The sequence below is a fragment of the Festucalex cinctus genome, chromosome 5 (assembly GCF_051991245.1).
Source record: "Festucalex cinctus isolate MCC-2025b chromosome 5, RoL_Fcin_1.0, whole genome shotgun sequence".
Taxonomy (NCBI): domain Eukaryota; kingdom Metazoa; phylum Chordata; class Actinopteri; order Syngnathiformes; family Syngnathidae; genus Festucalex; species Festucalex cinctus.
Window position 1 is genome coordinate 5,207,530 of NC_135415.1, and position 25,236 is coordinate 5,232,765.

Below are 25,236 nucleotides of genomic sequence, written 5' to 3' on the forward strand. Positions count from 1 at the left end.
AAAGTAAATTTTACAAGGAAAGTTTTGAGTGGGTGGCTGACTGGTTAGCACGTCCGCCTCGGGTTCGAGTCCAGGCTCCGGCCTTCCTGGGTGGAATTTGCATGTTCTCCCCGTGCTTGCGTGGGTCTTCTCCGGGTACTCTAGTCCCCGCCCACATTCCAAAGACATGCATGGCAGGTTAATTGGGCGCTCCGAATTGTCCCTAGGTGTGCTTGTGAGTGTGGATGGTTGTTCGTCTCTGTGTGCCCTGCGATTGGCTGGCAACCAGTTCAGGGTGTACCCCGCCTACTGTCCATAGCCAGCTGGGATAGGCTCCAGCACCCCCCGACCCTTGTGAGGAGCAAGCGGTTCTGAAAATGTATGGATGGATGGAGTTTTGAATGCATTTTACGAGTTTATTTAAAAACCAAAACAAAAAAGCTACTCGACGGTTGAGGAATGAATCCACCCTCTTTCAGGTTAGGAGACCGCCACTCTACCACGTCAACCATGCCACTCCTGCTGTGTGTTAGTTGACGATGTCAGGCGGAATCCTTCTTCCTGCAAGACTCTTTTTGGTCACATTTTGGACATAGCAATGCAGTATTGTGGAAAAAAGCAAGAAGTAAATATTATTATTATTATTATTATTATTATTATATTTTTTTAAACAGTGCACATTCTACTAGGGATGTAACGATATCCAAATATCACGATACGATATCATGATATGAAGCTCATATACGATAATTATTACGATATTGTGGGGAGGTTGGTGATATTTAAAAAAGATCACAATATTGTAAAAAAAAAAGAAAAAAAAAGAGCTCATACTAATTGAACATAACAGCAATACATATGGACCCCTTAAGGGCCTACGTCACGATGACGTCACGGTGTTTACTGGATGCAAAAACAACTTGCCGCTGCAGGCAACGGAAGCACAGCTAGAAGTAAACAACGCTGGTTGTCTGTCGAAAATGTCGTCTTGTTGTGTTTTTGGTTGCAACAAAAACTTGAAATTCTATCGCAACCCAGCCTCTGCCAGTCAAGTAATCGCAGAGGGCTGTGGTTAAACGTGATTAGGCGAAAGGACTGGACTGAGGCTATCATCAACAATGCTTGTGTTTGCAGCGCACACTTCATATCAGGTAGGATTAAACGATCAGATTCAGCCTGGACAATGATATGGGCTAGACTTAGTTGTGATTGAAATTACTTAAATTAGTCATTATTTGTGGGATTATTTTTACATGCACGGACTTACAAAAAGTCCGTGTTTACATGTTACATGCGCGAATGCTAACCGCTAGCTAACCAAACGTTGGCTGTATGCTTCAGTTTTGTCGAGGTGAAAGCCCCCACAATGGTTCCGATAACTTCTTGTCAATTTTTTGTATATCCTCGTCTTCTGTCCCTGTCGTTGACTTGGCAACACTTGCGACCGCACGACACAAAAGTCCTCGCTCAAGTTGTTATATTCTAAATTTTCAACATGTCCATTCAAGATGTTGTTGTAGACATGTAATGATTTATAGGCCTGCAGTTTATCTTTAGTATAAACGCTCAGTTTTTCTATAAGAGATAGATAGATTTAAATGTTTTGCATTTTGCAAAAATTTTGCATTTTGCATTTTGCATTTGCACCATTGCACGGTGGCTAGTCCCGTTAAATCATCTATCCAGTGCCTAAGTGCGTAGGGGTCAGTAAATATCGGCCCATCAGTCAGAATTAACTTTTTAAAGTAACATTCACGGACGTGGGGAGTCACTTTACTCACATATTAACTCAAATGGCCGTTTTCTGCGTCCTTTCCGACGTGAACTTTCTGTGAAAATATGCTGACCGGTGTTAGAACCACACGCCACTGAGCTGTTTTTGCCTACAGCTAAGCCCCGCCCTTTAAATTGCGTCACATTGTTTACAAACTTTGAAGGGGTCTATAAACTACCTCCAATCTCTAATAACACTTAATATCGAGGGACTTACTCGCTAATGCAAGCACACATTTTCATCCCTCTACATATTGACTCACTTCACAAGCGTATTACGCTCCCCTTCATCTGACAATTAGTGTATTTTAAACTTAGAAGGGCCAAAACATCCCTAATGAAAATTAAACTGCACTAAAAAACTAGCCACCAGAGGGTGCCACAACTGCACAAATGGAAATCAACCTGACTTTTTTTTTTTTTTTTTAACAGATGTGTGCCATTTAAATATCGTGAACATGACGACGACGATATTGTGGCAGTTTTAATATCACGATGTTGCCGGTATCGTTACATCCCTACATTCTACACAGGAAGGCTGAAACTGAGATTCGAACCCTGAACCTCAAAATTTTAATTTTTGAATTTTCTCCCTGCCTGATCCCTGTTCCACACACACATGCAATTTTAAGTTACATACTTTGTGCTACAGATGGTCCGTCCTCCTACGGTGTCACCCTCATCCTCTGTTAGTAATCACAACCACTTGAACGCGCACAGCAAAATGACAGATGCTCACACCTGTGTGTATGTGTGTCGTGTGAAGGAAGCCAAAACCCAGGTGAGTCCCGCTCCTACCCCCAAGCATTCCTGTAGTGACAGATAGCGAGAAAAAGTCAGCGAGATCTTTCCTGTCTACATCCAGCTGTGAGAGCTTCCCTCTCTCCTCCTCCCCCTCTAGCTCCCCTCCCTCCCCCTTGGGATGGAGTGCTCACACAACGGCAGATGGGCGGAATGCATAATGCATAGACTATTTGGGGGGGTTGGGGTTGCTAGGAGGGTGTGTGTCGTCTTTGGGGAGTGGGCTGTGCAGTCGTTATAGATCTAATGCTTGTGCGCTGTTCCAATCTCATTTGAAGTGCAAAAAGCCAAACAAGTGCGAAGCGTTTCATTACTCATGCTCCGCGCTCTCATGCTGGCTTGACGGGCGACAGCTCACTGATGCAGTCTCAACTTTTGACGTGTGTGCTTAACTGCGTACAAATCTTTTGTTCTTGGCAGACGTGCTCCTTCTGCCTCCCCGCTCATGTAAAGCCACTTTATTTCCCTAATTGCTGTGATTACTGCAAGATGAGGCCGATGTATCATAATGCCGTGTAATTAGTACTCAGTTGTGAACTAACAAGGCTTCCTCAGGCTTAGGTAATGGATTTAGGATAGACAAGCTGAGCTGAGGCATGACTAATACAGCATGGTGGAATAATTAATACCTCTGTGGAAGTTCCCAGACACATTCGCTTCTAGGTTCTTGTGGACTGTCAAAATCCTACAGTCTAAATAAGTGGATGTCAGATGATGAGGATACAATTCACAAATACACACTGGTTTATATAAACATCAATACCTGAAGAGGAGAATGAGAAGAGGGGAGACAATGAAGACAACACAGACAAGAGAGAGCTGGCAGGTAGCGCTTCTCTGGAGATTCATTAGGCTTGTCAGAAACGTTGGCTGCGAATTCGCTAGCACAGCAAGCTTCTTGGTGAAGACGCACGAGCGCACCCCAACTACCCCCCCCCCCCCCCGCCCCCACACACACACACACAAAGGCAGCTTGTGCAGGTGTTCCATGAGGCTCTCATCTGCTGACAGGTTGGAATAAAAGAGCCAAGAAGGGGGTGGACGGATTTGGAGTCCCGCTGAGAAGACAGCACACGATGTGCGTCTCCAAATAGCTATGGTGGGAATTAGCATATCATGAGTGGCATTAAGTTGTGCCTGTCATGGCACACGGCCCCTCAAATGATGACTGAAATATTGATTTAGTGCTGAAATATGTTTCAAATGGCTTTAATATTAAATACGTTTGCCTGGCTTAAAGAAATAATGAAGAGTGATACCTCTTTGTGCTATAAATGATTTTGTGTATCTACTAAAAAAAAAAAAAAAGTCAAGTTCAGTATGGAGTAGTGTTAATTTCGTCAACAAAAACTAACATGGGACAGACAGGAGGTGGTTTCACGGTAAAATGTCAAAAAAAAAAAAAAAAAAACCCACAAGTCAATTATAGTTATAACAAGATTAATCCACCCTGCGATTGGCTGGCAACCAGTCCAGGGTGTACCCCGTCTACTGCCCAGAGCCAGCTGAGATAGGCGCCAGCACCCCCCGCGACCCTTGTGAGGAATAAGCGGTCAAGAAAATGGATGGATGGATGGATGGATAACATTAATCCAATGTCTATAATATTCCAACAATAATAAAAAAGATGAGAGAAAATTTTATGTGAAATAGTCTTTGATCCAAACTGTTCAACATAATCTGCTGACAAAAAAATATATATACAGGGGAAAAAATGTTTGTCCTGACTAAAACGAGACTTTTGTTGACTAAAACTAGATGAATAAACGTATGTTTTCTTTGACTAAAATAAAGACTAAAATGCTATATTTATAGTCGACTAAAAAGGGACTAAATAAAAACAGGATGAAGTTGACTAATTATGATAAAAACTAACGATGCGATTGAAACTGGACTAAAAGTGAGACTAAATTTAAAAATGGCTGATAAAATTAACATTAGTATGGAGGACAACTGCCAAAATTATAAATAAATAAATGACTAAATAAATAAATAAATAAATGACTATAAGTGTAAAGAAAAACGGATATAATAAATATAATTTAAAAAGTTAAATACAAAAAAACAAAATATAAATGGAAATAACTATATATATATATATATATATATATATACACACACACACACACATAAATAAATAGATACATAAATAGGGCGGCACGGTGGGGAGTGGTTAGCACGTCCGCCTCCCAGTTCTGAGGACTCCGTTTCGAGTCCAGGCTGCGGCCTTCCTGGGTGGAGTTTGCATGTTCTCCCCGTGCTCGCGTGGGTCTTCTCTGGGTACTCCAGTCTCCTCCCACATTCCAAAGACATGCATGGCAGGTTAATTGGGCGCTCCAAATTGTCCCTAGGTGTGCGTGTGAGTGTGGAGGGGTGTTCGTCTCTGTCCCCTGGCTGGCAACCAGTCCAGGGTGTCCCCCGCCTACTGCCCAGAGCCAGCTGAGATAGGCGCCAGCACCCCCCGCGACCCTTGTGAGGAATGAGCGGTCAAGAAAATGGATGGATGGAAATACATAATTAAATACATAAATAAACAAATAAATAAATAAATAAATAAAGCAAAAACAAGATTCAAAAAATAAAAAATAAATGTAGAAATAAATACAAATTAAGTAAGTACAAAACAAATAAGGCTGTGAAGAAGGTATTCATTTTTTGGGATAAATGTTTTAAATAGGTCTTAAAGTCTTAAATTTAACTTGAAGAAACCTGTATTAACTCTGCTGTTTATGATGCAAGAATCGATTCAGAATTTGGTTTATTATTTATTTATTTATTTATTTATTTTAAAGGTATTTGATTAAGGTCAAATGCTCAGATGAAGAATTACAAGCAGATGATGAAATAATGAAATACATCATGCAATATGCTAAAGTGTGTCTATTTGGCCTTGATGCAATGATGAGAGTTGAGAAATCATGAATACAAATATAATCCCCCAGCCGAGTGTGTTTAATTAGGAACCAAACCATTGCATGCATTCATCAGTTCAAGTGTACTGACAGCATACACTTCATAACCTTTTATATTGCTCTTTTTTTTTTGCCACCCCCTGAATAATATCTCTTGAGGTCTCTCTCTCTCTCTCTCTCTCTCTCTCTCCCCCCCCCTCTCTCCCCCTCTCTCTCTCTCTCTCTCTCTCTCTCTCTCTCTCTCTCTCTCTCTCTCTCTCTCTCTCTCTCTCTCTCTCTCTCTCTCTCTCTCTCTCTCTCTCTCTCCAGCACGTTTTGACATGGTGTGACGGTACATATTGCCGCCTCATTTTCTGTCAAAATCACCACGATGGTGAAGTTCATCTTCTCTGTCTATCCAGAGGGGACCCAGCTGTGGCCTTGAGATCATGGGACCATGTTTCCGTGACAACCACTGACACTACAATAACAGACTGAATAATTCAGGCAGATCCATTTTTAAACAGCATGTCAATTCACATTGAAACACCCCCAAAAGGACACACCCAGATTGTGAAGTATATGATACAATGACAAGAAAGTATTAAGAAAATATATCTTTAAAAAAAAAATACACTCCAGTTAAATCAGGTGAGGGGAATCATAAAACCTCAACAATTGTGATTTTATGACTACTAAGTGTTATGTTCTGGAGCTGGATCCCAAAAGCACAGACACCGATAAGAGTTTAACACTTTATTCGCATAACATCAAGAGGCGTGGAACTAACTTGACTTGACCAGAAACAAAGAGAAGGCATCGAGGAAAAGAGGAGCAGGTGGAATAATCTGACAGAGGAATAATCCAACAAAACACACAATTCTAAATTAGGTTTAAACAGTGAATCGACTAGATTGGCTGTGGCTAGACATGTGGGTAACAGGACTGACATGGAATTATCTGATTGGCTGTTGACCAGATAAAGAGATTAAAGATTCTTGACATCACATAGCTCCTGACATCACATAATTTAAGACCAGTTGAAACTAGATCCCGGTTACATCAGTTCAAAACAGAGACTTGACCTCACGATCATGACCCAAACATAACCCTTGCTTGACCCAAACTTAACCTTGGCATGACCCAGTCATGACACTAAGAATGTATACAGTAGGGAAAACAAGTTAAAGTCATGCCACTGTAAAGCGTTCAATACCCCTTGGTTGTTTGTTTTAAGCATAGATTTGAAAAAAATGCTTAAAGGTTTTCATGAAACTTTGTGGATGATTGTACGAGGATCCATCAAAGAATAACATCACATATCTGTATTTGTTTCAGATCTGAATCGTGGATCATCATTGTGAAAACTTTTGGCCTTGACTTGGTGGCCACGTCCTCTTTGGCTTCAGTTGTTTGGCACTTGTCCAGCAATTTGCAGCATACACGCTGCTGGAACATTACAGGCTACTATTTTACAACTGTTTTCATCTACAACTGGGGCACTGCACATTTTCAACTTTTCCAACATCACATCAAACTTTCCCTCAGATTTCTTCGATTCGGTTTCATTTCATGAGGTATTATACTTTATTCGGCCATGGCAAAGATGTATTTGATTTGTAGCTGGCTTTTTCACAATTACACGATTAGATATTTTATTAATAAAGTTATCAATAATTCACGATATGTATTCATGAAGACAGTTATTCTGTAAATGATTTTTCACATGAAACAGATAAATATCAATAAGGAACACTTATTTCAATTAATCTCTGCCAGTGTTTACATCTTCAAATGATCACCTCTACAACATTACTAGAAACTCACAATGTCCCATCACTAGGGTGCTATTTTTTAATAACAGGCTCACAGTCTACTCATGTGGTCTTTGGGGGGGCTACCTGGTACCGCTACATTGGTGGTAGTCACTTGTGTGCTAGCAGTCACGTGACACACAGTTGGAGGTGGCTTGACTTAGAAATTTATCTTTTTGTCGAGGTTATTTTGCTGGATAGATGAGAATAATGTTAAGCAATAAAATGAGAATTATTACATCAGTATAAATAGGTGGGTTTCATGTGACGTTACGACAAGCGCCCAACCTCAGATGGGAGGGGAGTGGGGCAGGAAGTAATTTCCCAATAAGAAAGAGCTGAGAAAATACCGAAGTTTTGTGCTGTTTATGGCTGTACCAACCGGTCTAATCGAGAAAAAAATAAAAGCTACTTTCACGGCCCAAAAGTAGTAACCCATACAGGTGATTTAAAAAATAATAAATTACCGAAAGAAGACGGCAGACCTGGATTAAAAACCTTCGTCCGAAATTCAGAAGAGCAAAGTTGGACAACGCTCGTATATGCAGTGATCACTTCGTAAAAGATAAGGATACAGTAATGAAACTACTTACATAGCTGAATAAAACTCTCAACAGGCCGGTGTGATATTACCGGAAACATAGCTAACCGTGATAACACTATGTGGAGTTTGTTCTACAGCTTGTGTGTCCATGCTAGGTGGCTGTGTCTTTGTTTTTAGCAATGCTATCTACGTTAGCTATCACGAGTGGTTCTTAAATTGAGGTCCTTCTTCCAAGAAGGCCACAACATACGTTAGACCTCTGAGAATGGTTAACCTAGCAACACGTACGAAAATAGCAGGTAAAGTAACAGTTAGCCAGCTAGCTTGTAGCTTGTAGTGGTACCTTTGTGTACATTTGCATTGAAAAGAAAATGATCCTGAATTACATTTACTCACCCGAACAAAAACAAGATGGAAGTCATTTAATGCTTCTTTGGATCAGAGTTCGCTGACCCAACCACACACGAAATAGTTGTAAGCCTGCAGGCTTTTATACGCCTTCATTTGGCTAGCGGTGTAGTACGATGTCTGGAGGACGAAGTAGTTTGCGATGTCGAATGCCCCCACACCAGGCAAATCCGACACAGTTCGGAAAAATCTCTTTTCCCCAGAGTGTAAGGATCATATCCGACATATTTTACTATTTTTAGAGCCTGCAGCTACGTCTAGGCTCACCCAAGGCTTTTGCATAGTCGCTTTCCATCATTTTCAATGGGTGTTCGCTACTTCTTGACACCCAGTTGAATTTCTCGCGCCGCCGGAATCACGTGATTGCAACCCACCTATATTATGAAACAAATAATTTAAACAACAAAATAGCACGTTGAATCTATATTTTTGTAATCTAAGTTTGAAAGTATGCAAAAGCTGTTTTTTTCTCTGATGAGAGGAGTAAGTGACGATCACAGGACCTCAGCCATCAAAATTTAACCTCATGTCTTGGTTATGCGCTAAATAAAAAATGCTTGTTTGGTATTCATGCTACCAGGATGAAAGCAGTCCAGTTTGATGAGAGTAGCACGCTGCTGTTGACTGAAGACGATCAAATGGCATCATCCATCATTACTAATATTCCTGTCAAATTTCATCATTTCAATCCGTTTACATCAAGACACATGGATGGATGATCATTCATCAGTGTGAAGTGTTGCTTCAGTATGAGGATAAGGGGGTCAAATTAATTGAGACAGATGTACAATGTTCTACCAGGGTGTAAAATGGGACTTTAGCAGTTGGGGGGGGGGGTCAACTAACAAGGTTGATACAGTCTGAACAGGCACTGTGTATTTTATCCATCTGGCATATTTCTTGCGCTGTTTCACATCAACTATTTTTCAATGTATTCCAGCACTGACAGCAAACTCTCTCTCCTTTCATCCCCCTCGGCTCTCTGAAACGCCTCAAGAGTTTGAAGACGATTGTTTCTTTGTTTTACTATACGGGGTGGGGAAGCATTCCCACAACATCAGTGGTTCAAAATGAAGAAAATACACAAAGGAGACTCAAAAACCAGACACACAGACAGGACACACACATATTCAAACATCACACTTGAAGAATTAGCAACCGATGGCGTATTCAGACGGAACATCAGGCTCCGAACCAAATATTTGCACTCGTGATTAATTCCTCTCCTCAAGGCCAAAGTGTTGAGAAATATCCATTGTGTCTGCACATGTTTGTGTATGTGGTTATTTCACGGGTTTGCATTCACATCTTCACATGCTCAGACAGCAGACGGCCTAACATAAAATCACTCAGAAGGAGGATCATGGTCAACGTTTGCTCTTTTCTGCTTCCATTTATTATTATTATTATTATTATTATTATATAATTATTATCTGCGATTGGCTGGCAACCAGTCCAGGGTGTACCCCGCCTACTGTCCAAAGCCAGCTTAGATAGGCTCCAGCACCCCCCGTGACCCTTGTGAGGAATAAGCGGTCAAGAAAATGGATTATTATTATTAGTATTTATTTATTTATTTTTGTTTATTAACTTGTTGTCTCTGTTAGGATCCTGTTTTGAATTAGGTTTTTTGGTCATGTTTTCCTTGTTTCTCCTTTTCTGTCAATGTCTTGTCAAGTTTTATCATGTCCTCCTGTGCTCGTTTTCCTGTTCCCTTGTGCTATCCAATCAGCTCCCCAAGCCACTTGTGTCCTGTCCAGGTGTCTCTTGTTGTCTTGTTACTATTAGGGATGTAACGATATCCAAATATCACGATACGATATTATCACGATATAAAGGTCACGATATGATACTCATCACGATATTGTGGGGAGGTTGGCGATACTTATAAAGATCACAGTATTGTAAAAAAAAAAACATGAGCTCATACTAAAAAAATAAAGCTTTTTTAAATTACATCAATGCATATAAACAACCTACAATCTCTAATAAGACTTAATATTGAGGCACTTACTTGCTAATGCACGCACATATTAAGTTCCTCCACATATTGACTCGGTTCACAAGCATATTACGTTCCCTTCACCTGACCATTGGCATATATGTTAAACATAGAAGGCCAAAACATCCCTACTGAAAATTAAATTGCAATAGAAGGTGCTAGAACTGCACAAATGGAAATCAACCTGACTTTTTAAACCGATGTGTTCCTTTTAAATATTGTGAACATGACGACGACGATATTGTGGCAGTTTTAATATCACGATATCACGATATTGCCCATATCGTTAAATCCCTGGTTACTATGTGTATTTAGTTCCCTGCTTTCATTCAGTCCTTGTCTAGTCTTTGTCCCTGTCACACCTTGTTTCTTGTGCCTGTCCAGTTTTCTATTAGTAAGTTTACTCCAAACGTTGTTTTGTACTTTGTATCTTGTGTTGCACTTTGTTTATGTTAAAATTAAAACCTATTTGAGAGCACACCAGCCACGCCTCGCCTTGCCTCCCTCTACTTTGGTCCTCAACCTCCCACAATCCTGACAATCTCTCTCTTGTTACCAACATCCTATTTAGCATATTAACTTATTCACTCCCAGCCATTTTCACTGAAGCAACCCCCTTCGCTCCTGGCTGTTTTCCTGGATTTGGACTCTTCTATCGTCGGGGTAGTATATTTCTCTCCATTTCAGTTTTCCAGCAATTAGCATTAGAATATAGCTAAATTTCATCATTACTCATAAATCTGGTTAGAGCTATGGGGAAATCAGCTTGTTTTAACATGGCCCTGATTGATCTCTTATACTCTGCTGCCACCTGCTGGCCATTTTTGTATTAACTACCATTGCTTCAACCGTTCTCTGCAGTAGAGAGGTTGCATCAAAGCCTTCTGTATGCTCTAGCATAAAAAAACAAAACAAAAAACAAACAAACATATAAATACGTCTTTGGGACACTTAAAAGATTTAAAATAGAACATACAGTGGTACCGCTACTTATGAACGTCTCTTCATACGAAATTTTCGAGTTGCGAAATGCCTCAACGGGAAAATATTGCCTCTTGTTACAAAATAAATTTCTAGTTACGAAAGGTATAAATACATTACCGAACGCAACATACTTTCAGCTATGGCTATTACCTACCATAGGTATCTATGAGCGTAGATACTAGTTCGGTGTCTGTGCATCTTTATGGCATCCCATTGGCAAGAGGAACCTTTACCATAGATATCTATGAGCCTAGATAATAGAGCGGTGTCTATACAGCGTCCTCATCATTCATCCCGCGGCCCATGAGGTGTTCTGATAGTTTTTCGTAAATGTAATAACTAACGGCCGACAAATTTGTGCAAAAATTCAAACAATTGGTGATTGATGAAGGCACAGTAAATTTTTAATTGCGACGAGACTGTCATAATCCTGCTCTCAGTATGTGTGTCTGGTGTTTTTTTCCAGTGGGCAAGTGAAGGGGGCGTGTCCACCAGCGGCGCACCTGAGGCGCATTTCCCAAAATTAAGCTGACTTTAAAAGGACTCCAGGAGCGACAAAAGGATGTCGGATTATTTCTTGCATGCAGCCCTTGCTCAAGTTGTTCTCTAGACCTCTTGTTCTGAAATCCTAGTCACGCGTTGTAGTATTGTCTTTATTTTGATTTGATAAGGTAATATTTTTCACGTGTATCTGCCACGGCGCTTTCTGTTGTGTATATAGTTAGATTTTAGTGTGTGTTATTGTGTATAGATATAGCCTGCTTGCGTTGTAAGTAATTTTGGTTAACTCCTATTTCTCCTTGCCTTTTGCAAGTGTTTTTTGTTATTTAACTATTCCGGGTGTTGTTCTCGCGCTTTATGTTGTTTTTCTCCTGGCATCTGAGCCAGCGTTTTGCGTTATTGTTGGTTTGTGAATAAACCACATCAAATTGTATTTGGGCCTACGTTTTTTGAGGATCCACTTTTCTGTCGACTTTAGTCGGATCGTTACAGACACGGGCCTTTTTTGGAAAAAGATGCCTCGCCGTACCTGAAATTTCCATCAAGTTTTGGAATTTATTGAAAAGAATCACCCAGAAAAAGTGTTCACCAGTTGGGCGTTTGCTCACTAAGATGATGTTTGCCTTGAACATTTTCGAAGGTTTTCGATTTGTTTATTAAAAAAAAAAGAAAAAAAAAAGCAAACATCCTTGGATCAGTTCTTTACAAAACACCAGGCCAAAAAACACTTCTGAGAAAGAGCCTCAACCAAAAAGGACAAAAAACAAAGAGGGCAGCAGTTAAAATGGTAAATGACCATCATTTTTATTCTTTACTCTATTCTTTTTTACATTATGCACAACTCTCATTTATTGTGCAATAATCTAATTGTAACATGTATTTGTTACATGTTTTGATGCAATTTTATGTGTTATAAAACATTTATGTCTGAATTTTGGGAGGCTTGGAACGGATTAGGGCATTTACATGGAAAATGCATCTCTACTTACAAAATTTTCTACTTAAGAACTTTCTTCCAGAACCAATTGGTAGTAAATAAGTAGATGTACCACTGTATTCATGTTATTGGGAGGAAATGAGTTAGTCATCATCTGCACAGCAAAATTAAGTTGCCTGTGTATGTATTCCATTAAATGTATTTGTGTGTGTCGTTAAATGCGTATAACTGCCTATGACTTGTCTAGGGCAAGTTCCATTTCTTGGTTCCATGAGCATTATCGTATTATTTCTTCTTTTTCCATCCCTCAATGCAACTGCACCATTACACCCAAGCACAAATTATTGTTTTTGTTGAAAAAAAAAACAATAATTAAAAGAATTATGAATACTCCACCCTTGCACTAGACTTGCACCTGCAACGAACATCGGGCCTAATGACAGCAAAACAGTAAATTTTATAGACACTCACTGAGGTGAAATATCACATCTGCTACCACAAAGATAGTTTTGACATTTTTATGATTGATATTGATTTGGCATTTTGCTTGAACTCCAAAGTTCAGATCTGATTAAAAAAAAAAAAAAAAAGTACTCATTCAGTAAAATTCAGTTGAAATAAAAGTACCAAAACACACCGAGCATTCAGGGAGTAATCACAATTTGCATAAAAATTCCATCTAGCACTTTTCCTTCCTGGTCTTATTTCTCAATCTGGTGTTTGGGGAGATGATCCTCCCGATACACCCTGTCGTCTCCTTGTGCTGTGCATCACGCACACAAACACATCCGTGCAGACACACACCCCCTCTCAGCCCTCCACCCTCCAGGCGGTGCACCTGGGTACAGCACACATACACGATTCATTTCCTGTGTGCATACACGTACACACATATGCAGTATTTGCAGTTACGTACACATTCCGGCGTGGCTGCACGATGAACAACGAAACAGATTGCAGGACTTGTTACCTAGCCGTCATCAGGAGGTCTCACAAGATGTCACATGAGCATCTGGGAGATGATACATGCACATCCACGCACACACAGTGCAAAAAACAAAACAAAAAAAAACAGCAAGGAGGATTGATCTCCCTCCATGGTATTGATTAGCCAACCCCCAACCCTGACTGGAGGATGTCAGCTGTGTCAAGCCATTTACTTCCTCAAGCACTCTTGCAACAAGGCTGAAAATAACAACCATATAAGAAAGGGGAATTCTGCTGGCTGCAAAAGGCCAGGAAGTCTACTGGGAAATACTTGAGTTCTATGACAGGTGCTCCAAGACATTTGTTTTAACCTTTGCCCTGGTTCTACTCAAAATGTGTGCGTTTATTTGTGCAATATACAGTTGTGTAACTACTCCCTGCCCTTACCTTGCCCCTAGTTGGTGTGTTATATGAAAGGACCAGCCTTGTTTTCATGCACGTGTTGTACTGAAGCAGATTTGTTAAGGACTGCATATTGTCGTCATGTGAAAATGTTTACTATAAATCAGGGGTCGGCAACCTTTACTGTGAAAAGAGCCATTTTAGGTCAAATAAATAACAAAAAAAAAATCTGTCTGGAGCCACTAAACGTGAATTTTGGGATGAACGAAACAGTGTTAGTGTTAAACAGTGTGTTAGTACTGAGCACCCAAGAGCTAATTATAATTAGAGCTGCACTACAGTGTTCCCTCGTTTTCAGCTGGGGTTAGGTTCCAAAAAATACCCGCAATAAATGAAATCCGCGAAGTAGTTAGCTTTATGTTTTACAATTCTTATAAATGTTTTAAGGCTCTAAAATCCCCTACCACACAATTTAGACACTTTTCTCATTGAGGCATTTACATGTTCTCACATTTCTCTCTTGTTCAAACTTCATAAATTTTATAAAATGGGTATATTACTGCAAAAAAATATGCAAAATTGCACTTAAAAAAAAATCCGCGATACAGCGAGACCGCGAAAAGTGAACCGCGTTATAGCGAGGGAAGACTGTATAACAGAAATATGCATCATCTAATAGTTTGAGATTCATTTTCTTCTGCCTTTCATCTTCCCTTTATGGATTTTTTTATTTTTATTTTGCAGACTTCATTTTAGACTTTTCTGTCTTTCTGTCAAATTTCTTATATTTTTAACAATTTTATGGACATATGATAAGATTCTGCCCCCTTCCATTTTTTTTGGGACGTTTTATGGGTATTTTTTGACATTTTTTTTCTGCCTTAGCTATCAATTTTCTGACATTTTTGGCAATTTTGTGTACATTTAACATTTGTTTACATCATTACATCCTTAGCAACAATTGTTGCAATAATTGGTCTGTATTCTTTAAAGAGATACTTCACTTATTTAGCCCATTATAGCAATAAAAAGTTAATATTTTACCTATAATTAATTTGATACTTTCATTATTTTTCACGTACAATTAGTACCTTTAAAAACACATTTTGCAACTTGCTGTCGACTGAAAATGACATCACAAGGGCTCAGATAATCAATCACAGCTCACCTGTTTTCTAGGTCTGGTCATGTGACATTCACAAGCTGAGCTGTGATTGGTTACCTGAGCCCTTGTGATGTCATTTTCAGTCGACAGCAAGTTGCAAAATGTTTTTAAGGGTACTAATTGTACATGAAAAATAATGGAAATAGCAAATGTATTATAGGCAAAATATTAATGTTTGACTACCAAAAGTGGCTAAATAAGTAAAGTCTCTCTTTAAGAATGGCTATTGTTGTATTGTGTGTTGCGAAAAAAAAAAAGTAAATAATGGCGGCGTACGTCTAAAAGTTTATACAAAATGTATTGAACTGGAAATGATTTTTGAAAAATGAATCTCATAGTTATGTTAGTAACAACCACATAAATAATACAGAGCAAACTTGTCAAAACAGCCGGGGTTCCTTTTAACTTAAATCAATTTTCTGACCCTTTTTTTTTTTGTTGACAAATTTGTGGACATTTTATGATAATTTTTAGGATTTCTTTTTTTTTTTTTGGGACATTTGTTAGTTACTTTTGAAACATTTTCTTTCCAGCCTTTTTTGGGGGCAATTTTGTAGATATTTTATGGCAATTTTCAGGATTTATTTTATTTTTGGACATTTGATAGCTAAATTTGAAATGTTTTCTTTTTTGCGTTTGATAAAATAAATTTTCTGACGGATGGGCAATTTCATGGACATTTAATGGACATTTAACTTTTTCTCTTCCTTTTTTGTGTCATGGTTTGACGGTAGAGTGAATGATGTGGACCCAAATGGAGGCGACAGAACAGATACCAGAAATGAGCAACTAAGGGTGATTTATTAACAACTGGGCAGGAAAACCAAAAACTTTGACGAGAAAACTAGACTTGACTTGACAGAGCAGAACTTGACTTGACAGAACAGGATTTGAATTGACTTGTATTGTATTGGATTGGATGGGATTGGATTGGATTGGATTGATGTGACGGAACTTGACTTGACTTGACTTGACTTGACTTGACAGAACTGTAGCTTGAATTGACAGCACTAGCTTAACATACAAGACACCAAGCATGACCCGCGTAACACTAGCAATGCAGCCACACTGACTAGCCAAACACAACAGACTAAATACACCAACACTAATGACCTAAAGAGACACACCTGGGGAAAACACAAGTGGCTGAGGGCAGTGATTGGTCACACACTGGGAAGGGAAGACACACTCAGGTGGACGTGATTAAACATAACGAGACAAGGGACGAGATGAGAAATACATGACAAAACCACCAACCACAGACAAACACACCCAAAAACACCAAAAGAAAACAAAATCCCAACCCCACAGAACACATAACATTTTGGACATTGTATGGTCACGTTTTGGACATTTTTAGGAAACAAGGTGAAATGTTAAAAAAAAAAAATTCATCTACATTTCATCTTTTTACTAAAAACATAAAAATGTATCTAAAGCATTAATTCATTTAAACAATATTTTATCTAAAAATAAGGTCAATATGTAAAAAAACAACAACCTCATTGATTTCGACTAGTTTTTTTTTAGATCCACAGGGAGCCCAGGAGATGGACTAAAGAGCCTCATGTGGCTCCAGAGCCGCTGGTTGAAGACCCCTGTGTTAGTCAAACTTGTATTTCTCGGACCAATTAATCAGCCGACGACAAATGCCAAAATGGCCCTCCCCTGAGATGGATAAAAACAAGTGGATTTTGCTACTTAACTCATATTCCACAAATGCATTAGGTCGTGTTTCGACGAGTGGGGATGCATAGAACATAATACTGTAATGAAAGTTTTTGGGATGTGTCACACAATTATAGAAAGATCACAGCCTTCATAGTGAGGGGTACCTACCATTATGTTACCCTTTTTTTCCCATTGAAAGTCAATAGAAAGACTATATGACTCATGTTTGTCAAAATAATTATTAATCGCAGAGTTCATCCAAATATCACCGTGTTCAGACTTGAGATTTGTTTTGTCTTTGAGCCTCACTGAAATCTTATTCCCCCCTCGCTTTCCCCTCACTCACTATTTTGACAAGTTGTCACCCTCCAATAGCGCTGTCAAAATGAATAAAATGTATAAAGAGTTGCTGAGGAGGTCGGGGAGAGGAGACGACAAGCTGGAATTTGAGACCTTTTTTTTCCAAGTAGAGGTGAGACAGAGTGAGACTAGATCTGAGCTCTCTGCGGTAAAAGACAATAAAGTGTGGAAGCTTTTTCCGATGTTTGATGTCCTCCCCTCGAGGGTTCGGTGACAGAGAGCGCAGCGCCGGCCCAGTTAAAAGAGAAAAAATGACAGCAGCCATTTCTCTCCGCTTCTCTCTATGGCCCTTCACGATGGCGGTATCGTGTCAAAGAGAAAGAGAGCGAAAAAAAACGAGAGAGACAGAGACAAAACACTAAAGAGGAGCATTTGGGGTGTCATAAATCAGACCTGCACTGAAAGGGAGGGTCCTGGAGGTCCGTGCGTGAGAAGACAGGTGTCCGTATCATTCTGGGCCAGAGGTTACGGTCCCCCACATCAATCACCACCTACAATTTATACACACGCATTCAGATATTACTTTGAGACCTCATTAAAGTTTCGTAATCCTGATGATTATTTTCAGATTTTGTTTTACATGCATCAAATATGAGCGAGCACACAGTTCAGAGTAAATTATTCCGGAGCTTATTGTGTTTTTATTTCCATATATGAATAGAAGCGGCGACACCTCAGCTCACGGGGGCTGCCGACAACATTAGCATAGTAATAATGCTCATACTGGAGTTATGGAAATGAAATGTGTGTTGAATTGCCATGCAACACAATATATTGAGAAAATTAAACACAGTGGAATCTGGGATGAATTTCTGTTTTGTTTTGTTTTGTTTTTGTTTTTTTGTTTTTGTCAGTCATCATTCTTTTTCTTTTCATAGGAGAATATGAATACATACCAGAAAAAGCATATGCAACACATTTGTTTTTCAAGTTAACAGTGAGTGTATTGTTTTGAAGTTTTAATAACAGCAATGACAGTGTATGACAGTTAAGAATGTTGAAATGTTACTTAAAAGCTTATCTTTAATGTTCGATAAGTGAAATCATTCTCAGCCTCTTTCATGCTTGTCAGGGAGGCATATTTTCACATGCGTTGTAAAAAGTGAAACAGTGTCGCACCTGTGTGAGATGTTGGGAACATTTTAAATACTGTTTGCTGATGATATTAACAAGGACAAGATATATATATAAATATATATATATGTGTATATATATATATATATATATATATATATATATATATATATATATATATATTATATATTAGGCTTTCGGATGCTCAGGTTGGTTTTGTACAATTGAATAGGGGGTTTAAGTTTGTTGATAAAAATTGATTTGTATTGATCTCATTTGCATCAATTTGTCTTATGAGTGTAGCACTTGATGTTTCCCCTAAATTATAGCATTTACATTAACATTTAAGCATCCAATTATGTCATACGGTTCATTGGACAACCATTTCAGGTCCATTTTAAAATTCACAATAACATTGATTATGATTTCTAATATATCATTAGGTTGCATGAGAGAAGTACTGTATGTCGGCTACTGTGTAGTTAGAAACCTCAGCATATTGTTCTACCAATACAGTATATACAGGGTGTTCCAAAATGGTTGACCCCATTTCGTAGGCCAATAATTTTGCCAATTTTCGTTGGAATGACCTCAAATTTTCACAGCTTGTGTAGAAGCGTTTATTGTGTGTAATGTTTGGCATTTCAATCTTTTCAGGTTAAGAAATGCAGTTCACGTCAAAAGAAAAGGCATTTTGCGTGTTAGAATATGCTCGGACTCAGTCACCGAAGACAGTGCAGCGTGCCTTCTTCACAAATTTTGCAAAGAAGGCACCAATTACAAAACAAATTGGCACCAAAAATTTCAAGAAAATGGCCCTTTTTGGCACAAGCTCAAATACCAATTCGACGTGTGCAGAGTCACAGGCGGCGCTCATATTGAACATTTATGAAAATCTGTCATAGAACCAACAAATATTTGTACTTTTCTTTGTAAATGTAACCAATAAAACTTATGACCTTCAACATAAAGTGTATTTAGTTTCATTAAGATCCATCAAGTAGTTTCCGAGATATGGATATTTAGAATGGGGTCAACCATTTTGGAACACCCTGTATGGAGCCATTGATTCCTGGTGTGTTTTCTGTGTTAAATGGAGTTTGCAGTGTTAAAACTGCTAACAGGATTACAATGTATATGAGCACAATTCTAAAACGTGACCATTCATAACGGCATGGAAATATGAAAGTGTGTGTTGTGAGAACGCAGAGCCAGCTTCAATTAAATACCATCGCTAGCAACACTAAGCTAGCATTAGCACCGTAAACATGCCAACCATAGCCTGCTACGTTGGTAGCACAAATTATTCATTGTGTGGTTTTACTATAAAACTAAATGATCACATTTTTGGAATTCAAGTCAATTAAAAAAAAAAAGTTTAACTTTTAAACAGAAATGTTGTTAATTGTTTCTTCTGAATCCTCTCAGCTGCCTGACGTGCCTTCACACAGTTTTCGCTTGCTAGTCTGGGATATCATATTGACCATGCTGCATGTGAGAGATATTTTTTGGTAAGTACAAACTCCCGACCCAAAAATGTTTTTAAGCATGACTACACAACATGTTTTATTAACTGTGAATAGGAGTTTAATCACAGAGTGAGACCATAAAAAGCTCATTGTGTTTCAAACACTTACTTGTTGTTACCACATGTAATCTTACAATGTCAAGTGAAGCAATTTCTTGGAATGTTCTTTCCACTCTGCCATGACTCCTTTATTGTTTCCAGGAGTCTGACACAATCATTGTGCAATTACAAAACGGCTACAAAAACATGCACGGGAGTACATTTGGAACAATGGAATCAAATCTGTGGTCCTTCTGTGTCAAGACTATATTCATAACCACAGCTGTGTTTTATGAGACATTATGGAACCATCTCCAGCCTTGACTCTCATCATTACCCAGGGTGAGAAAATCAAAATCAACTGTTATGGTTTAATGACGTATACCCTTGAAGACAGTTCTACAAGGATGTGTGTGTATGACTCATGTGGGTGAACGTTGCCTTTCTGTTACCTCATTTCATTTGTGAGCATAGAAACGAAGCTCCTGCATGCCACATGCACACAAAAAAACACACGTACGTGCAGACAGTCAAAAAGTGAAGGGTTCCACAGAGTTCATAAGCTAGTGAATAATACAAGCCCCGCATCGGACCTTGTAAAAATGGCCAGTGTGTGACATGCATACGATGTTGGCCGCGTGCACACGCATGCATATGTGTGAGTATGTGAGTTTATTCGCCACGGTAACAAGATGAATTATTCACCGTTTGCTGATGAGGAGGCATTTTCGGCTCCCAGGAGTGGCATGCAGACACGGGCCTCACCTCTCTTCTCTTACGCCGTCATCTTTTATTCACCTCTTCCTTCCTTCCTTCATCACCACTCACACCGCTTTGACTTGAATCGTTCTAATCAGCTGCCTTTGTGGATGACTAGAAGATAAAAAAAAAAAAATGTGATGTTCAAGTCTCTCACCGTCTGATCCTGCTGACCTAGTTGAGAAACATGCCTCTGATGATAATATTTCATTGTACTCAAGAAGAATACATTTGCATGTTTTGTGTCAAGGAAGGGTGCCATTTTTGCAACTGGCTGGACGACTCACCTTTATTTTACATTTTACACTGATACTGACACGAAGCGAGGGGGTAGGACTCAGACGCAGAGTGACAGTTGGCCAACAAGGCTGCAGTTTTAATATATCGAAACTCAAAACACCTCTCAAAGAGGGAAAAAAGGCTGAACAAAAAGAGCTCCAAACTGGAGATACAAAAAGGGCACTCAAAAACAGGGACAACTAAAGGCGCTCCACAAGGGAGGAAAACAAGGGGCAAACAAAGGGCGCAAGACAAAGCAAGGCAAGACATCAAACTGGGACTGTGGATCAAGGACTGTGAGAACGCTTCCATGCACTGAGATGTGACACTTCGGCAACGGAGGGGAGAATGCAGGTGGCTTTTATGTCCGGGTTGATTGGGAACATGTGGTGGTGATCATGGGCGTGGACCGGTAATCAGTGAACTGCAGGAAGGGTAAGTGACCTGGGATGAGATGAGAGTTAGTAATTTCAAAATAAAACAGGAACCTGACTGTGACAAATAAAAGCTTGACCCGCCACTCTGGTGGCGGCGTGACAGTACCCCCCCCTCAACGGCCGGCTCTTGACGGCCCAGGAATCTCGGGGTGTTCAACATAGAATTCGTCGATGAGGGAGGGGTCCACGATGAACCGGGCGGGCACCCACTGCCTCTCTTCTGGCCCGTAACCCTCCCAATCCACCAGGTATTGGTGTCCCCGGCCCCGCTTTCTGACGTCCAACAACTTTCTCACTTTATAGACCGGACCCCCCTCCACCATCTCCGGAGGGGGCGGCGCGGGCTCGGGCGGGACCAGGGAACTGTCCTGGACTGGCTTGACCTGGCTCACGTGGAAGGTGGGGTGGGTGCGGAGGGATCGAGGCAGGCGAAGGCGCACGGCGGCAGGGCCTATAGTCTTTGCAACTGGGAATGGCCCCACGAATCTCGGGGCCAACTTTGGACAGGGAACTTTGAGATGAAGATTTCTTGTTGAAAGCCATACCTTCTGCCCTGGCTGGTACTGTGGCGCGACCCTCCTCCTCCGGTCAGCAGCTCTTTTCACCCTGTCGCCTTGACGTTGAAGTGCCAGTCGAGCTGCTGACCAGATTCGGCGACATCGGCGGATCATGGCGAGGACCGAGGGGACTGAGGCTTCCTCCTCCAGGTCCGCGAAGTACGGTGGATCGTATCCGTGAACACATTTGAACGGCGTGATTCCTGTGGCAGAGGTGGGTAAGGAGTTATGAGCTAGTTCGACCCATACCAGGTTCTTGCTCCAAGTGGATGGGTTTTGAGAGACCAAGCATCGAAGTCCGGTCTCCAGCTGCTGGTTAAGCCTCTCAGCTTGTCCGTTGGCCTCCGGGTGGTAACCTGAGGTTAGGTTTGCCTTTGCCCCTATGGCTCTGCAGAACTCCCTCCAAAAACGAGAAACAAACTGGGGACCGCGGTCCGACACTATGTGCCGCGGGAATCCATGAATCCTGAACACTTGGTCGATCATGACTTCGGCGGTTCTATTGGCTGAGGGAAGCTTGGGTAATGGGATAAAGCGGGCCATCTTCGAAAAGCGGTCGACAACTGTGAGTATTGTGGTTTTACCATGTGAAGTGGGAAGTCCGGTCACAAAGTCCATAGAAATCTCCGCCCAGGGTCTTGAGGGGATCGGCAGCGGTTGGAGGAGACCCATCCGGGGTTGGTTTGATGTTTTATTTCGGGCACAGACTGGGCAGGCCTTGACATATTCATGTACCGAGGTCTCCATTGACGGCCACCAAAATCTCCGGGCGACGACGTACAGGGTCCTGCGAGTACCTGGGTGGCAAGAAAGACGAGAGGTGTGTGCCCAATTAATCACCTGTGCTCGTAGACCCTCCGGGACGTAGAGCCGTCGTGGTGGACACTCCTTAGGAACGATCGTGTCTTGGAGGGCCTCCTTAACATCCTCTTCCACCTGCCAGGACATGGCTCCGATAATGCAGTCTCTAGGCAGGATGGGTTCAGGTTCGGTTGCTGTGGTTTCCGGGTCATGAATTCGGGAAAGAGCGTCTGCTTTAACATTCTTGCTTCCGGGTCTGTAGGTCAGAGAAAACGAGAATCTGTTAAAGAATAATGACCACCTCGCCTGTCGTGGGTTCAGTCTTTTGGCTTGACGTAGGTATTCCAGGTTGCGGTGGTCTGTCCAGATGATGAAGGGGTGTTCCGCGCCCTCCAGCCAGTGCCTCCACTCTTCCAAGGCGACCTTGACAGCCAGCAATTCTCGGTCTCCCACGCTGTAGTTGCGCTCGGCCTTTGAGAGTTTCCGGGACAAGAAGGCGCAGGGATGCACTTTTCCATCCTCCTGGCTCCTTTGGGAAAGCACGGCTCCGACGCCCAGATTGGAGGCATCTACCTCAACCACGAACTGGCGGGTAGGGTCGGGAACTCTGAGTATCGGAGCCTCTGTGAAACGTTTCTTAAGTGTGTTGAATGCGGCGTTGGCTTCCGGGGTCCAGATGAAGCGTTGCTGTGGCGAGGTCAAGGCATGGAGTGGAGCAGCGATGGAGCTGAAGTTGCGGATGAAGCGTCGGTAAAAGTTGGCGAAGCCCAGGAACTGTTGCACCTTTTTTCTGGATTCCGGTGTGGGCCAGTCCCTGACCGCGCTGACCTTCTCCAGCTCCATCTCGACTTTGCCAGGAGATACGATGAATCCCAGAAATGAGACGGTATCCGCATGAAAAAGGCTCTTTTCAGCCTTTACATAGAGCTTGTGTTCTAGCAAGCGTTTCAGGACCTGGGTGACATGGTTCTGGTGGGTTTTCAAATCCGGTGAGTAGATCAATATGTCGTCAAGATACACATACACGAACTGGTCGAGGAAGTCCTTGAGCACATCATTAATCATGGCCTGGAAAACCGCTGGCGCATTAGTGAGTCCAAAGGGCATGACTAAATATTCGTAGTGGCCTCGGGGAGTATTGAAGCCAGTTTTCCACTCATCTCCTGCACGAATACGGACGAGATGATAGGCGTTGCGGAGATCCAGTTTGGTGAATATCTTGGCTTGCTGGAGCTGGTCGAATACTGAAGACATCAAGGGCAAAGGATAACGATTCTTGACTGTGATTTCATTCAGGGGACTGTAGTCAATGCAAGGGCGTAATGAGCCATCCTTCTTGCCCACAAAGAAAAAACCGGCTCCAGCTGGCGATGACGAGGGCCGAATAAGTCCGGCTTTCAACGAAGTGTCTATGTACTCGTTTAGGGCCTTGCGTTCGGGACCCGAAACCGAGTACAATCTCCCCTTGGGGATGGTAGATCCAGGAATCAACTCGATCGCACAGTCATAGGATCGATGTGGGGGAAGTGACATGGCCTTGGTCTTGCTGAACACCTCCCTGAGAGGATGATAGCAGGTGGGAACGGTGTTCAGGTCCGGGTAATCCTGGTCATTCACGAGAGACACCTGTCGGATGGCAGCGGGAGGTGCCTCTGCCGCTGGCCGCTCCACCCCATGGTGTTCACAATCATCTCCCCAGTCCAGGACTCGCCCCGATTGCCAGTCGATGCGGGGGTTGTGCAACTGCAACCAGGGATGACCCAGGACCAGTGTGTGTGATGGGGAACGGAAGACATGGAAGCGAAGAAGTTCTCGGTGCTGTCCAACATGGATCTCAAGGGGCTCTGTGACATGCGTGATGAGGAATAAGTCTTTCCCATTGAGCGCCCTAGCCCTCATATGGGTGGAAAGTGGCTCCGTGCCTGCCTGCAATTTTTCCACCAGACCCCAATCCATGAGGCTCTCGTCCGCTCCGGAGTCAATGAGAGCTAGCAAGTCTGTGGAAATGTCATTGCAGGAAATCTTGACTTGCGTGAGTTTTCGGTTCTTGCCTTGCTTGTGAGTCGCGGAACTCACCGGAGAGCCTCTTTTGGTGGGACAAGCTACCACCAGATGGCCTTGTTCTCCACAGTAGTAGCATCGCCCCTCTTGACGACGTTGCTGGCGTTCGTGGTGAGACAATCGGGCGCGGTCCAGCTGCATCGGCTCCTCGTCAATCTCGCTGGGCCTTCCCGCGGTGGGCGACTGGGGAAGTGCACCTTGCGGAGGGCCTCTTGCTTCTGGATGCCAGAAGAATCCGGAGCCGTGTCCCCGTTGATGTCCGCTGGTCTGCAAAAGATCTCGCCTTCGATGATCTGTGCGGATGGCCAACGAGATCAATGAGTCTAAATCGCCAGGTAAGTCCACGGGCAGTAGGAGTTCTTGCATGGCTGTGGAAAGCCCCTTTAAAAAGTGGTCAAAAAGGGCTGTGTCATTCCAGCCACTCTTGGCCGCTAGAGTTCGGAATCGGATTGCATAATCATTCACCGATTCTCGGCCTTGTCTGAGGTTACTAAGCTCTCGAGTCTTTTCCCGATCCATGTTGGTTGGATCGAACACGAGGC

At 41.7% G+C, this 25,236-nt stretch overlaps 1 protein-coding gene across 1 annotated transcript in view; it reads right to left on the reverse strand.

Moving 5' to 3' along the window:
- rgmb (repulsive guidance molecule BMP co-receptor b) overlaps window positions 1–25,236 on the reverse strand; it is a 73,007-nt gene that overhangs the window by 33,132 nt on the left and 14,639 nt on the right. The window contains exons 2-3 of the mRNA XM_077522682.1: window positions 20,506–20,673; window positions 17,553–17,650 (exon numbers count right to left, since the gene is read on the reverse strand). The gene's annotated coding sequence lies outside the window, so the exon portion shown is untranslated. The remainder of the gene's footprint in view (window positions 1–17,552; window positions 17,651–20,505; window positions 20,674–25,236) is intronic.